The sequence below is a fragment of the Sus scrofa genome, chromosome 14, assembly GCF_054392235.1.
Source record: "Sus scrofa isolate SSC_HxYL_T2T_F1_AM1 chromosome 14, Sscrofa_HxYL_maternal_Yorkshire_Landrace_v2.0, whole genome shotgun sequence".
In the NCBI taxonomy this organism is placed as follows: domain Eukaryota; kingdom Metazoa; phylum Chordata; class Mammalia; order Artiodactyla; family Suidae; genus Sus; species Sus scrofa.
The window spans coordinates 5,800,388-5,813,055 of record NC_139396.1 but is presented as its reverse complement, the minus strand read 5'-3'; positions in this window follow the sequence as shown (position 1 = coordinate 5,813,055).

Below are 12,668 nucleotides of genomic sequence, written 5' to 3'. Positions count from 1 at the left end.
GGTGGGGGCAGAAGGATATGGGTGAAGGGAGTTCCCCAATGTCTGAGGGCTCCAAGGATACAGGAAAAGCAACTGCTGATTTCTAGACTTATATTTACTCTTGTTGTCTGAAGGAGCTGGGTGTTGCGTGCTTCAGATACCTCCCCTAGTCCATGAGGTGTGGCACGGAGCTGAGAATCAAAAGACTTCCGTCTTAGTCTACTCCAGGGGTTCATTGCCCGAGTGTGTAGCTAACATTTGTTGAATATTTAACCTGTGCTAATAGTCTCATGAGCAGGTTTTCCTTGACTTCTCTTGTACTGAGGAAGAAATTGAAGTCCAGAGAAGCTCAGCAACTTTTTTGTCCAAGGTCATAGCGCTAGTCAACGTTGGACCAAAATTTAAAACCAGGTTTATCCAATTCCAAATCCCATATTTGATCCATTTTGCTATGAATTAAACATTATTCTGATTTCACAGGTGGGAATCACAATTTACCATAACACAATACAGCGGTGTGGAAATAATAAGAAGGGCAGGGGAGCCCTGGGAAGAAGCACTAACATTGATGGGGAAATGCATCAGAGGCCACCTCCTCTGAGGCAACTTCTCAGAGGAGGTGGCTTTTGAGCTCAGAGGTGAATGAGTTTATGGCCAGGAGAAGGGCATTCTGGGTAGAGGGAGAATTATGCAGAATGAAGATGGTAGATGAGGTTGGCAAGAGTGAGTAGGCTGGCAACCATGATGATGAGTCAAGAGCTTATGGCATCAGGGTCTACTATTGACATGAATGATGACTGAAGAGTCTGTGAAAAGAAAACCCCTCAACCGTTCCAGTCAAGTCCCAAAGCCATGCCGGTTCTACATCATCCGTCATGAGATCAGGGTAAGCAAACATTTGGTCCACTTATTATTCCATTCAGAAATCACTACGTTGCCCATTTAGTATGTTCCAGAGTGATGTTTTTGGTGAGATTTGTTTGCTGAGAACTGTAAACTCTATCCATGGAGTCATAGGTTTCTCAGTTTGTTACTCATACAACACGGTCATCCGATCATGAGGCACGACCAACTGTTCAGAACTTTTTTTAAAATAGAGGGAAATTTGCATCCATCTTAGGTCCATAGCTTCTGAGAACTATGCACCTCAGAAATATTCCTTTTTTTTGAGCCTCACTTGGGTGTCACCAACAGTGTATTATAAGCATCTTTGATGTTTGCTACTCAGTCCCTCTTTTTTTTTTTTTTTTTTTTTGTCTTTTTGCCATTTCTTGGGCCACTCCCACGGCACATGGAGGTTCCCAGGCTAGGGGTCGAATCGGAGCTGTAGCTGCCAGCCTACACCAGAGCCACAGCAATGCAGGATCCAAGCCGCATCTGCGACCTACACCACAGCTCATGACAACACCAGATCATTAACCCACTGAGCAAGGGCAGGGATCAAAACTGCGACCTCATGGTTCCTAGTCTGGTTCGTTAACCACTGTGCCACGACGCGAACTCCATACTCAGACTTTAAAATTAAACATTTTAAAATTGTTGCATACTTTCCCAGAAATGGAGCACTATTAATTAATTCTACTTCTTCAGCATGGTGTTCATCCATGCTGAAATAATCATGTGGTTTTTAATCCCTTGCATTATTTTCTTCTTTTTTTTTTTTTTTTTTTTTTTTTGGTCTTTTGTCTTTTGTCTGTTGTTGTTGTTGTTGTTGCTATTTCTTGGGCCGCTCCCGGGGCATATGGAGGTTCCCAGGCTAGGGGTTGAATCGGAGCTGTAGCCACCGGCCTACGCCAGAGCCACAGCAACGCGGGATCCGAGCCACGTCTGCAACCTACACCACAGCTCACGGCAACGCCGGATCGTTAACCCACTGAGCAAGGGCAGGGACCGAACCCGCAACCTCATGGTTCCTAGTCGTATTCGTTAACCACTGCGCCACGACGGGAACTCCCCCTTGCATTATTTTCTGTTGAAAATTTCCAAAATGGGATTAAAGGATCAAAGATTTGTAATATTTTCATGGCTTTTGTTACATGACACATAATTATCTTCTGAAAAAGCTGGGACAATAGCTTGTCACTGGCATAATATTTTACTGCAAACTCACCAGGTTTGGGAAGTGTGCTTTTCCTAATTTTTGTTAATTATTAGTTGTAAATACTTTATTTTGTCTATGATTTCCTTCTAATGGTGGCAGCTAAGCATTTTCTATATTTCAGTTTTCCATCTGATTTCAACTTTTTGCAGATTTTCCTCCACTCATTTATTTATTGGAATTTTAATATTTTTCTTTCCAACTTCTATGACTCCAAAATCATGCATGGGAAATGAGCTAAGGTCTCTCTTGGAAGCTACAGAAATGAAAGGATGGATTAGGAACCAGAAAGATAAAAAATAATACCTTAGGGTTTATTTTCATTTCTATAGTTTCTCTGGATTAGTGATTCTCGATCTTTTTTAAGATTATACGCCCTTTAGAGATATGAGTCCTTATCCCCAAAATGAACCTGACGTGTTGCATAAAATCTAAACGAGTTCATGGCCCTCAGGTCCATGCAGAGACCCCTCTTAGGTTGGGAGCGTTTGTTTTGTAATAACTGCTTTAACTAAGATGTTCATTTAATTATTGCTATTTTTAGCTATCTTAAAGAGCTGAACTGTTTTGTGTTAGAAAGTTAATGTTGTAAGTAAATTCCATGTGGTCTTTATTTCTTTTCTTTTTCCTTTTTTTTAAGAGAATTTTGAAGTTATGGCTGGGTAGACTTCAAATCTGACGGGAATTTGACCTCACCATTCAGACCCTCTAACTAACATGCTCCCAGTGATGGGTGGACCTTAGAGTCTGAGACAAAAATAACAGGGAGCCCCAAAGACTTCAGTTTTATCAGATTCAGAATTTTAAATAACTATGTGTAAAATATTTAATGTAAAGAATTGAACTAAAAAGTGAGCAAGAGACAAGCATAATAAATGATCTGGCAGTTTGAGAAATAAATCGAGATTTTAGAAATAGTAAATATAGTTTTTGCAATAAAAACTCAGTGAGTGGTTTAAACAGCAGAATGAATGACAGTTAAAGGACAGTTTTATTGTTTTATTGTTTTTTGGGTTTTTTTTTTTTTTTTTTTGGTCTCTTTAGGGCCACACCTGAGGCATATGGAAGTTCCCAGGATATGAGTCGAATTGGAGCTGCAGCTGCCATCCTGCGCCACAGCTACAGCAACAAGGGATCCAAGCCAAAGCTCATGGCAACATCAGATCCTTAACCCAGTGAGGTGGGCCAGGGATCAAACCCACATTCTCATGGATACCAGTCGGGTTCATTACTGCTGAGCTGCAATGGAACTCCCTAAAGAAGAATTATTGCACTGAAAGTTCAGTCCAAAAAAATTACATGGAGTGCAAAGCATGGAAACAGCACAACTCAATGTATGACAGACATGTTAAGACACTGCAAGGATAGCATGATAAAGTCTAACACACATCTAATCATAGCCCATTAAGGTGGAAAAAGAGAGCAGGGAGGAAAAAATACTGGAGGTATTAATGTCTTAGAATAGTTCAGAACTGATAAATAAATGAATCCACAGATCCAGGAAACACAGTTCCTACAAAGAATATAAATAAAGATACACACAGAGATGCACTGTGATGAATCTATAAAACATTGAAGTTAGAGATTATTTTACCAGAAGACTGACAGCTGACCTCTCTATAACAGTGGAAGCAGGAAGACAGTTGAATGCCATCTTCAAAGGGCTAAGAGAAAATTAACTGTTAATACAGAATTGTTTACAGATTGAAACCATCTCTTAAGAAAAAGGAGACAGGAGTTCCCACTGGGGTTCAACCAATTTAGAACCTGACATAGTGTTCATGAGGATGCAGGTTCAATCCTTGGCCTCACTCAGTGGGTTAAGGATCTGGTGTTGCCTCAAGCTGTGACACAGGTTGCACATAGCTGTGGCATAGACTGGCAGCTGCAGCTCCAATTCATCTCCTAGTTCGGGAACTTCCATATGCCCCTCCCCAAAAATAAAACAAACAAAAAAGAATTAAAGGAAAAGGACACAAGATATTTCCAGATAAACAATAAACAAATTTATCACCAATGAACCCTCCTTAAAGGAATATCTAAAAGGGTGTTTTGAAAATAAGGAAATGATCTCAGAAAGAAAACATATTAGTTTTTGTTGTTGTTGCTATACAGATTTTCATAAACTTAGTGCCTTAGAACAACACAAAATTGTTGACTTCCATTTGTTTAGGTTAGGATTCTGATACAAGTTTCATTGGGCCATGTTCAAGGTGTGAGCAGGGCTGCTGGGGGCTCTAGGGGACAGTCCACACCCTTTTTTTTTCCTATCTTCTAGAGGCAGCCTGCATTGCTTGGCTCATGGCTCCTTCCTCCATCTGCAAAGCAAGCAATGGCAGTTGGGTCCTTCTTATGCTATTTCTCTGTGACATCTCTTCTACTTCAAAGCTCCCTTGTGATTTCATTGGACCCAGCCAGATAATTCAGGATAACCTCCCTATTTTAAAGTTAGCTGATAAGCAACTTTTACACCCCTTGTAACATAACAGATTCACAAGAAATAAGATGAGATATTTTGGGGGGTCATTATTCTGCCTATCACAGGAGATCTGGAATGTAAATAAGAATAGTGAGACAAGAAACCAGTAAACATGTAGTCAAATGTAAACAAACCTTGACTTGTCTGTTAAAAAAAAAAACAAGCCCTAAATGTGGGGTTAAAGGAAGGACAGAACTAAAATGCCATTCCACAATAATGTATAGGCTGAGAGGCTGATGATTAAAGTTAAAAGTGCTCATAAATCCAGATATTTGGGGAGAAGGAAATTTAGATATTTCTTTACCCTTAGACCCTGAAAAGTAAAATATTCATGGTAAAAACTTCAGTTGTAACTACTAAAAGAGCAGAAACATAGTATGTAACTTCTAAACCAATAAGGGAAGGGGGACTCAAGGTAAAAAACAATAATAACCTCCCCCTAAAATGGCCAAAGAAGAGAAATAAGAAGCATTGAAAAAGGACTAAAATAGAAATTTAAAAAAAATCAAGGTCATAAAGCAAGTCCAAGTACATAAAAAGGGATAAAAAATGAATATGAACAAAACTTCCTAGTTGAAAGACTGTCAGATTGGATTTTAAAATCTGGCCTAATGCTATTTACAAGAGATATGCCTAAAATATTAAACAGAAAAGTTAAAAAGCAAAAGTGTAAAGGAACACAGTCAAGCACCAACCAGAAGGGAGCTGGGGTCACTCTGAATCTCAGAGCAGAATTTCATTGAGAAAGTACTAATAAGAAGGGGAAGGCCTGAGTTCCCATTGTGGCTCAGGAGGTTAAGAACCCTACTAGTATCCATGAGGATGCCAGTTCAATCCTTGGCCTCACTCAGTGGGTTAAGGATCCAGCGTCGCCACAAGCTGCTGCATAGGTTGCAGATATGGCTCAGATCCAGTGTTGCCATGGCTGTAGCAAAGGCCTGCAGCTGCAACTCCAATTCAGTCCCTAGCTTGGGAACCTCCATATGCCACAGGTATAGCACTAAAAAGAAAAAAAAAAAAAGGAGAAGAAGGGGAAGGCCATGACCTAGTAACCAAGTATTTATTTTACCACAAGTACCGTGACCTTTCTAAACTTGTATGACTGGTAAATAAATAAATAACCTCACCTTAAAGAAAGTGTTGAGCTCTCAGCTGACGTGTAGGTACTTGTCCATGTTGCTCTGCTAAGCTTTGCTGGTATTACCAGTGCTGGCATTTCACAGATGGGGAAACTCCCCATACAGGAAGAGGTAATACTTGGACGGTGCCTTGGCTTCTCCTGGGCTCTGCTCCCTCCTCATTGAGGCCACACCTCACCTGTAGCGCTTTTTCTCATCATCTGTTACTCTGGGGATGGTATGCCTTTGCTCAAGGACCAAAGTCACCTTCAATACGTGTTTAGGTAGGAGTTCCCATCGTGGCTCAGCGGAAATGAATCTGACTAGTATCCATGAGGACACAGGTTCGATCCCTGGCCTCGCTCAGCAGGTTAAGGATCTGGTGTTGCCATGAGCTGTGGTGTAGGTTACAGATGCAGCTTGGATCTGGCATTGCTGTGGCTGTGTCATATGCCAGCAGCTACAGCTCTGTCTTGACCCCCAGCCTGGAACCCTCCATATGCTAAAAAGACAAAAAAAAGAAAGCGTTTAGGCAGATCTGGATGGAGATTTCTCTGGTTGTAAATGAATCAAGAGGCCTCGTGGTCCTCTGACCCCAGGTCAATCACTGCATACCCATGTGCGTGCATGTACATATGCATATGTTTGAGCGCGAGCGCACATACACACACACACACACACACACACACACACACACACATGCACACACACATGCACACGCACACGCACACACACACACAGCCCTCTCCTGGCCTGGCAGTGGTGCCAACCCTCAGATCCCAGGTCCCACTCTGGAGCTATTGGAGGAAACAACTGTCATTCTGGGTTATAGGAAGACCTCTTCTCTGTGCCCTTTTGTCCTTGTCCCAGGATTTCTTTCCATGCTGGTGGCTTAAAATCCTGGCTTCCACAGTCTGCAACTTCTCTGATCAACCACATCAGGCTCCCCAGCATATTAACCCCAGAAAAAGCCTCAGACGAATCCCTAAAATAAAGACAAAGATCTTGCTACAAGAGACAAAGGCTTTCACTCTCTTCCATCTTCTGAAATTATGGGTAGGAATAGGTTCAAGCGCTGGCCGGCCCTTGAAGATCCCAGCACCCCTTCCATAATGCTCCTGTGGCTTCGGAGCAAGGTCCCCCCCTGGCAGGAGGCAGTCAGGTGTGCTGATCCCTTAGGTCATGTACTGTCCTGCATGAGGAATAAGAATTCCATCTTCTGTTTGAACAGGATTTAGCAGTTCACAAGGCACACCAGCAAACCCAGCCTTGTTTTTTATTGGCCTCAGCAACAATTCTATGAGGGAGGTAAAAAGTAGGACAAGCATCATGACCTCTGCTTTAGAGCTGGGAAAATCGGATTTCTGAGAGGAGTAAAGGCTTGCCTAGGAACAGTCAGTGGGTAAATGAGAAGTTAAGCTTTTCTGCACCAAATTTTCTTTCTGTTTTTTGTTTTTTTGTTTTTTGTCTTTTTAGGGCTGCACCCATGGCATATAGACACTCCCAGGCTAGGGGTCGAATCAGAGCTGTAGCTGCCAGCCTACATCACAGCCACAGCAACTCAGGATCCGAGTGGAGTCTGTGGCCTACATCACAGCTCAAGACAATGCCGGATCTCTGAGCCACTGAGCAAGGCCAGGGATTGAACCCACATCCCCATGGACACTAGTCTGGTTCGTTAACCACTGAGCCACACTGGGAACTCCTGAACTGAAGTTTCTTGAATATACATGTAGTGCTTTATTGGTAAAGGAGACATTATGGTGTGGGTAAGTGGGCTCTAAATCAAATGGTTCTGTCCCTCGGTTTCCTCATCTGTAAAATTAAGATAATAATTATAAATTCTTTTAAAAATGTTTACTTATATATCTTTACTTTTTAAAATATTTTAACTTTGTTTTTCTCTCAGCCACTCCCATGGCATGTGGAAGTTTCCTGTGCCAAGGATCGAACCCTTGCCACAGCAGCAACCCAAGCTTCAGCAGTGACCAGTGTTGGGTCTTTAAAACAATGAGCCACAGAGGAACTCCCTATTTTTGCGTTTTTATGGCACATGGAAATTCCCAGGCTGAGGATCAAACCTGTACCTCTGAAGCCACCCAAGCCACTGCAGTGGGATTCTTAACACACAGTCCCACAGCAGGAACTACACTAATTATACATTCTAAAGACTGTTTGGAGGAGTTTCCTGGTGACCTAGTGGGTTAAGGATCTGGTGTTGTCAGCACTGTGGCTCGGGTCACTACTATGGCAGAGGTTCCATCCCTGGCCCTGGAACTTCCACATGACATGGGGGTAGGCAAAAAAAAAAAAAAAAAAAAAAAAAAAAAAAAAATTAAGCCCTCTGAGGGCCAAGGGGCTAAAACTAAATAAAGACTGTTGTGAAAATTCAGCAAGACAGCCCGCATGAAAGCATGACAGCTGTCATCAGTCACTGTTACCACAGCTTTTGCTGGGGGCGCTGCCCAGACTGCCTGCCCCAACCTCATGAAGATGGCCCACAGCTGAAGAGGCCACATCTTCTTTCCAAGGGTAACCTGCACCCTATGACCCTCCAATGTGGGGCCATAAAGGCCTGACTTCCTTGCCAGGGCTACCCTAGCTCCAGATCTCCCAAGGGATAGGCAGAGGCCCTTGTGAAATTCAACTCCTTTTTTTGTTCACACAAGTCTGTGTGCCCAAAGCACAGTGAGGCCAAACAAACCAAAATATCAGAGTTTGGAGCAGAGAAAAGTTTATCGCAGGGCCATGCAAGGAACCAGATGGCTTGTGTCCTTCCAAATATCCCTAAATTGCAAAGTATATTTAAAGGCAAGGTGAGGGAGGGGCTTGGTTGGTGTTGCAAACTTCCTGGTGCACAAATCCTTTGTTCTTGCAGCTGTCCCCAGAGGGCAGGTCACCATGTTCCTGTGACCCTACAACAAGACACATGTTAAGGAGCTCCTGTCATGGTTCAGTGGAAATGAACCCAACTCGCTCAGTGGATTAAGGATCCGGTGTTGCTGTGAGCTGTGGTGTAGGCTGGCGGCTGCAGCTCTGATTTGACCCCTATCCTGGGAACTTCTACATGCTGTGGCTGCGGCCCTAAAAAGACAAAGAAAGAAGGGAAAGAAAGGAAAGAAAGGAAAGGAAGGAAGGAAGGAAGGAAGGAAGGAAGAAAGAAAGAAAGAAAGAAAGAAAGAAAGAAAGAAAGAAAGAAAGAAAGAAAGAGAAAGAAAGAAAGAAAGAGAAAGAAAGAAAGAGAGAGAGAGAGAGAGAAAGAAAGAAAGGGAAAGAGAAAGAAAGAAAGAAAGAAAGAAAGAAAGAAAGAAAGAAAGAAAGAAAGAAAGAAAGAGAAAGAAAGAGAGAGAGAAAGAAAGAAAGAAAGGGAAAGAGAAAGAAAGAAAGAAAGAAAGAAAGAAAGAAAGAAAGAAAGAAAGAAAGAAAGAAAGAAAGAAAGAAAAAGAGAGAGAGGAAGAGAGAAAGAAAAAGAAAACATGTTAAAGAGAGGAGTTAAAGCAGAGGATATGTGGGAGGGCCTGCCCCAAGAAGGCCGCAAAGGGTCCTGCTCAGTTACATTTTGGCTTAGTCCTTCCTTCTTTTTTTATTTTGCTTTTTAGGGCCATACTCAAGGCATATGGAAGTTCCCAGCTAGGAGTTGAATCGGAGCTATAGCTGCCAGCCTACACCAGAGCCACAGCAACATGGGATCTGAGCTGAGTCTGCAACCTACACCACAGCTCATGGCAACACAGGATCCTTAACCCACTGAGCGAGGCCAGGAATCAAACCTGCATCCTCATGGATACCAGTTGGATTCGTTTTCACTGCACCTCGACAGAAATTCCAGTCCTTCCTTCTTCACATAGTACAGGTGGCAATTCTGAGATAACTCCTCAACAAATGCCTGCATGCCAATCGCCATTGCACACTAGATTCTGTGCACATAACTAAAAAACACCCTCTGTCAGGCAGGCATGAACCACAGAGGCAGTGAGCTTGCCTGGAGCCATCCACGAGAAGCACTCTTCCTGGACACTGCGGAGAGGCTGGTCTGGCTGAGGTACAAGCCCTGTGTTCTTGCAACAGACCCAGACAGGCAGGCCCTCCTGAGGTCAAAGCCTGTGACTCCAGCCCCCAGCGCTGGGATCCACTTAACTGAAGCTGCTTCTTGATCTGGGGCAACCCCAGACTCGGGGGCTGTTCTGTTCCTGGGCACAGGCTTTTTCCCCAATGGTGCAATACTTTGTAACAGCCCACAGGTCAATTGCAGGTTCCTGTTACCCAGCAGAGAGCAGCTTGTAGCTAAGTCTCTCCAGGAATTCTGACTGCACCGCAAAGTCCCTGGCTGCCGTGGAGGGATTCCCTGCGTTCTTAGGCTTCCCACAGGCCAGGAGCCCCACTCTTGAGTGTGACTAGTGGCCCAGCCTTCTGTTTCATTGCAGGACTTCTCTTTGGGGCCCTGGGAACTTTCCTGCCAGGAGACCTCACCTGCGACTGTCTCAATCCAAAACAGGGTTCTAATGGCAGCTGGCCTCAATATCTCACTCCCTCATTCCTGACACCTGCTCCCCTGTTCCCTCCTGCCTTCACCGTTTCTTCCACCACCACCCACCCCCACCACCCTTCCTCCTTGTGCAGGGGGCTGGCCCAAGGCAAGTCAGTGCTGGAGGGAGTGGTCCATCACTGTTGCTGGGATTCTTCAGAAGCATTCCCATGCCCTCCACAGCCAAGGGTCGCCAGCCACCGAGAGTTCTCAGATTCCCAAATGCCAGCTCTTCCCACCACTGCCAGTCTCCCCAACCTCTGGGACATATAGCTCCAGGCTTCTCGGGGGCTCTGGGTACCCAAGGCCAGGCTGTGGTCCCTCAGAGCCTTGCAGCTTTGGAGGTGTGCCGGAAAGGCCTGCAGAGGAGAGCTCTGGGGTGAGCCAGGCCTGGGGGCTTAGAGGTGCCCACAAAGGGTCCTTCCACCCTGGATGTGGCCCATGTCAGGGAAGGCCAGGCTGTGCTCAGATCCACAGGCCGTCCCCTGGCCCTGCCTGGCAGCCCAGTTTACCCTCTCTGCTGGGCCCCTGGCTCCCCAGGAGAGACATCAGACCCACATCCTGCAAGAATGTAGCCAATACATTTTTTTTTTTAATTTTAGGGCCACACCCATGGCATGTGGAGGTTCCCAGGCTAGGGGTCGAATCAGAGCTATAGCTGCCAGCCTACACCACAGCCACAGCAACACGGGATCCTTAACCCACTAAGCCAGGCCAGGGATCGAACACATGTCCTAATGGCTACTAACCAGGTTGGTTAATGCTGAGCCACAAAGGGAATTCCAATATAGCTAATCCTTAAATGGTGCTTTTTGTATTCTGAGCACCACCTCACAGCCACCCCCTTTGACAGGGGCTCCAGTCTTATTCTTATTCTCCAGAGGTGCTCGGGATCACATAGATGTCGTTTGGGCAGGAGCTGAAACTCCGGGCACCAGAGCCCGCCTCCCAGAGCAGCCCTACTGTTGTAATAACAGACACGCACCACAGTGACCGAGCTCGCATCCTCTAGCACCTTCCCAGCTGCCCTGAGACCCAACTTTCCAGGTTTACAAAACTGAGTTCCTGATTCATTAACCAAGGTTTCTCTACAAAACCTGCTTCAAAAATTCCCAGCTCTGGCTCAGAGGCCTTGGCATTCTAGGTGGCAAGGCCAGGCTGTCGAGAGCAGGAAGTGAGGCCCCATGGGAAGTCCCTGTGGTCAGGGCATCAGCCCTGCCAGGATCTGGCACCCTGCAACTCCCAGCCCCACTTGAGGCCCCCTGGGGGGGCTGAGCCACAGGGCCCTGGAACACAGAGACAGGGTTAGGGGACAGTGAACTGCTCCTCCCAGACCCCTTTGGAGAGGGTCCTGAATGACGACCCCTTCCTCAAGCGACTGGCCTGTCCTTCCCTCCAGAGATGACAGGCTTGATGGTGACATGATCAGGGGCAGCCACTAGGCTGGCCTCCCCATCATCTGCTCCCTGAGACATCACCTACAGCAAAGGGCAGAGTTTATAAAGCTTTTGGCAAAAATATCAAGTCTAATTGTTCTATTGTATCATTTAGGTTCTCTGTGACCTTACTGATTTTCTGTCTAGAGGATCTGTCTGGATCTGCCTGAAGATAATATGAGAAAAAGAAAATTTACATATATATGTATATATATATATATACACACACACACACATATACACATATACATATATATAAACTGGGTCACTTTGCTGTACAAATAATATGAGAGAAATAGAATGTATATAAATGTATAACTGGGTCACTTTGTTGTACAGAGAAATTGACAGAACATTGCAAATCAACTATAATAAAAAAGTTTTTTAAAAAATAAAGATTTGGGGGGAGTTCCCATAGTGGATCAGTGATTAATGAATCTGACTAGTATCCATGAGGATGAGGGTTCAATCCCTGGCCTTGCTCAGTGGGTTAGGGATTCGATGTTTCAGTGAGCTGTGGTGTAGGTCGCAGACACGGCTCGGATCCCACGTTGCTGTGGCTGTGGTATAGGCCAGCAGCTATAGCTCAGATTGAACCCCTGGCCTGAGAACCTCCATATGCTTCAGGTGCAGTCCTAAAAACCAAATAAATAAATAAATAAAGGTTTTTGTGGTCTTCCAGCCATCCCTTCTTTCTGCCAGCCCTTCACCTGGGGCAGGGCAGGGTGGGGCAGGGTGGGGCTGCTCCCTTTGCAGTTATCAGAAAGTGGCCTGGAGAAGGGAAGGGACACATGCCCCGAGTCACGTATCTGCAGATCTGGGGACAAGACCTGGGATCGGAGCCTTGTGAGGATCCAGTGCCAGCCTGGATGACGGTTTTAAGTATTCCTGAATTGTCTGCTCCCTGATGGCAGGGTCCCAGGGCTTGAAGCTAGTGAGCAGGTCAGTTCTGAATGGCAAAGAGGAAGAGAGTGTCTAGGAGTTCCTGATGTGGCTCAACGGGATCAGAACCCGACTAATCGCCATGAGGATG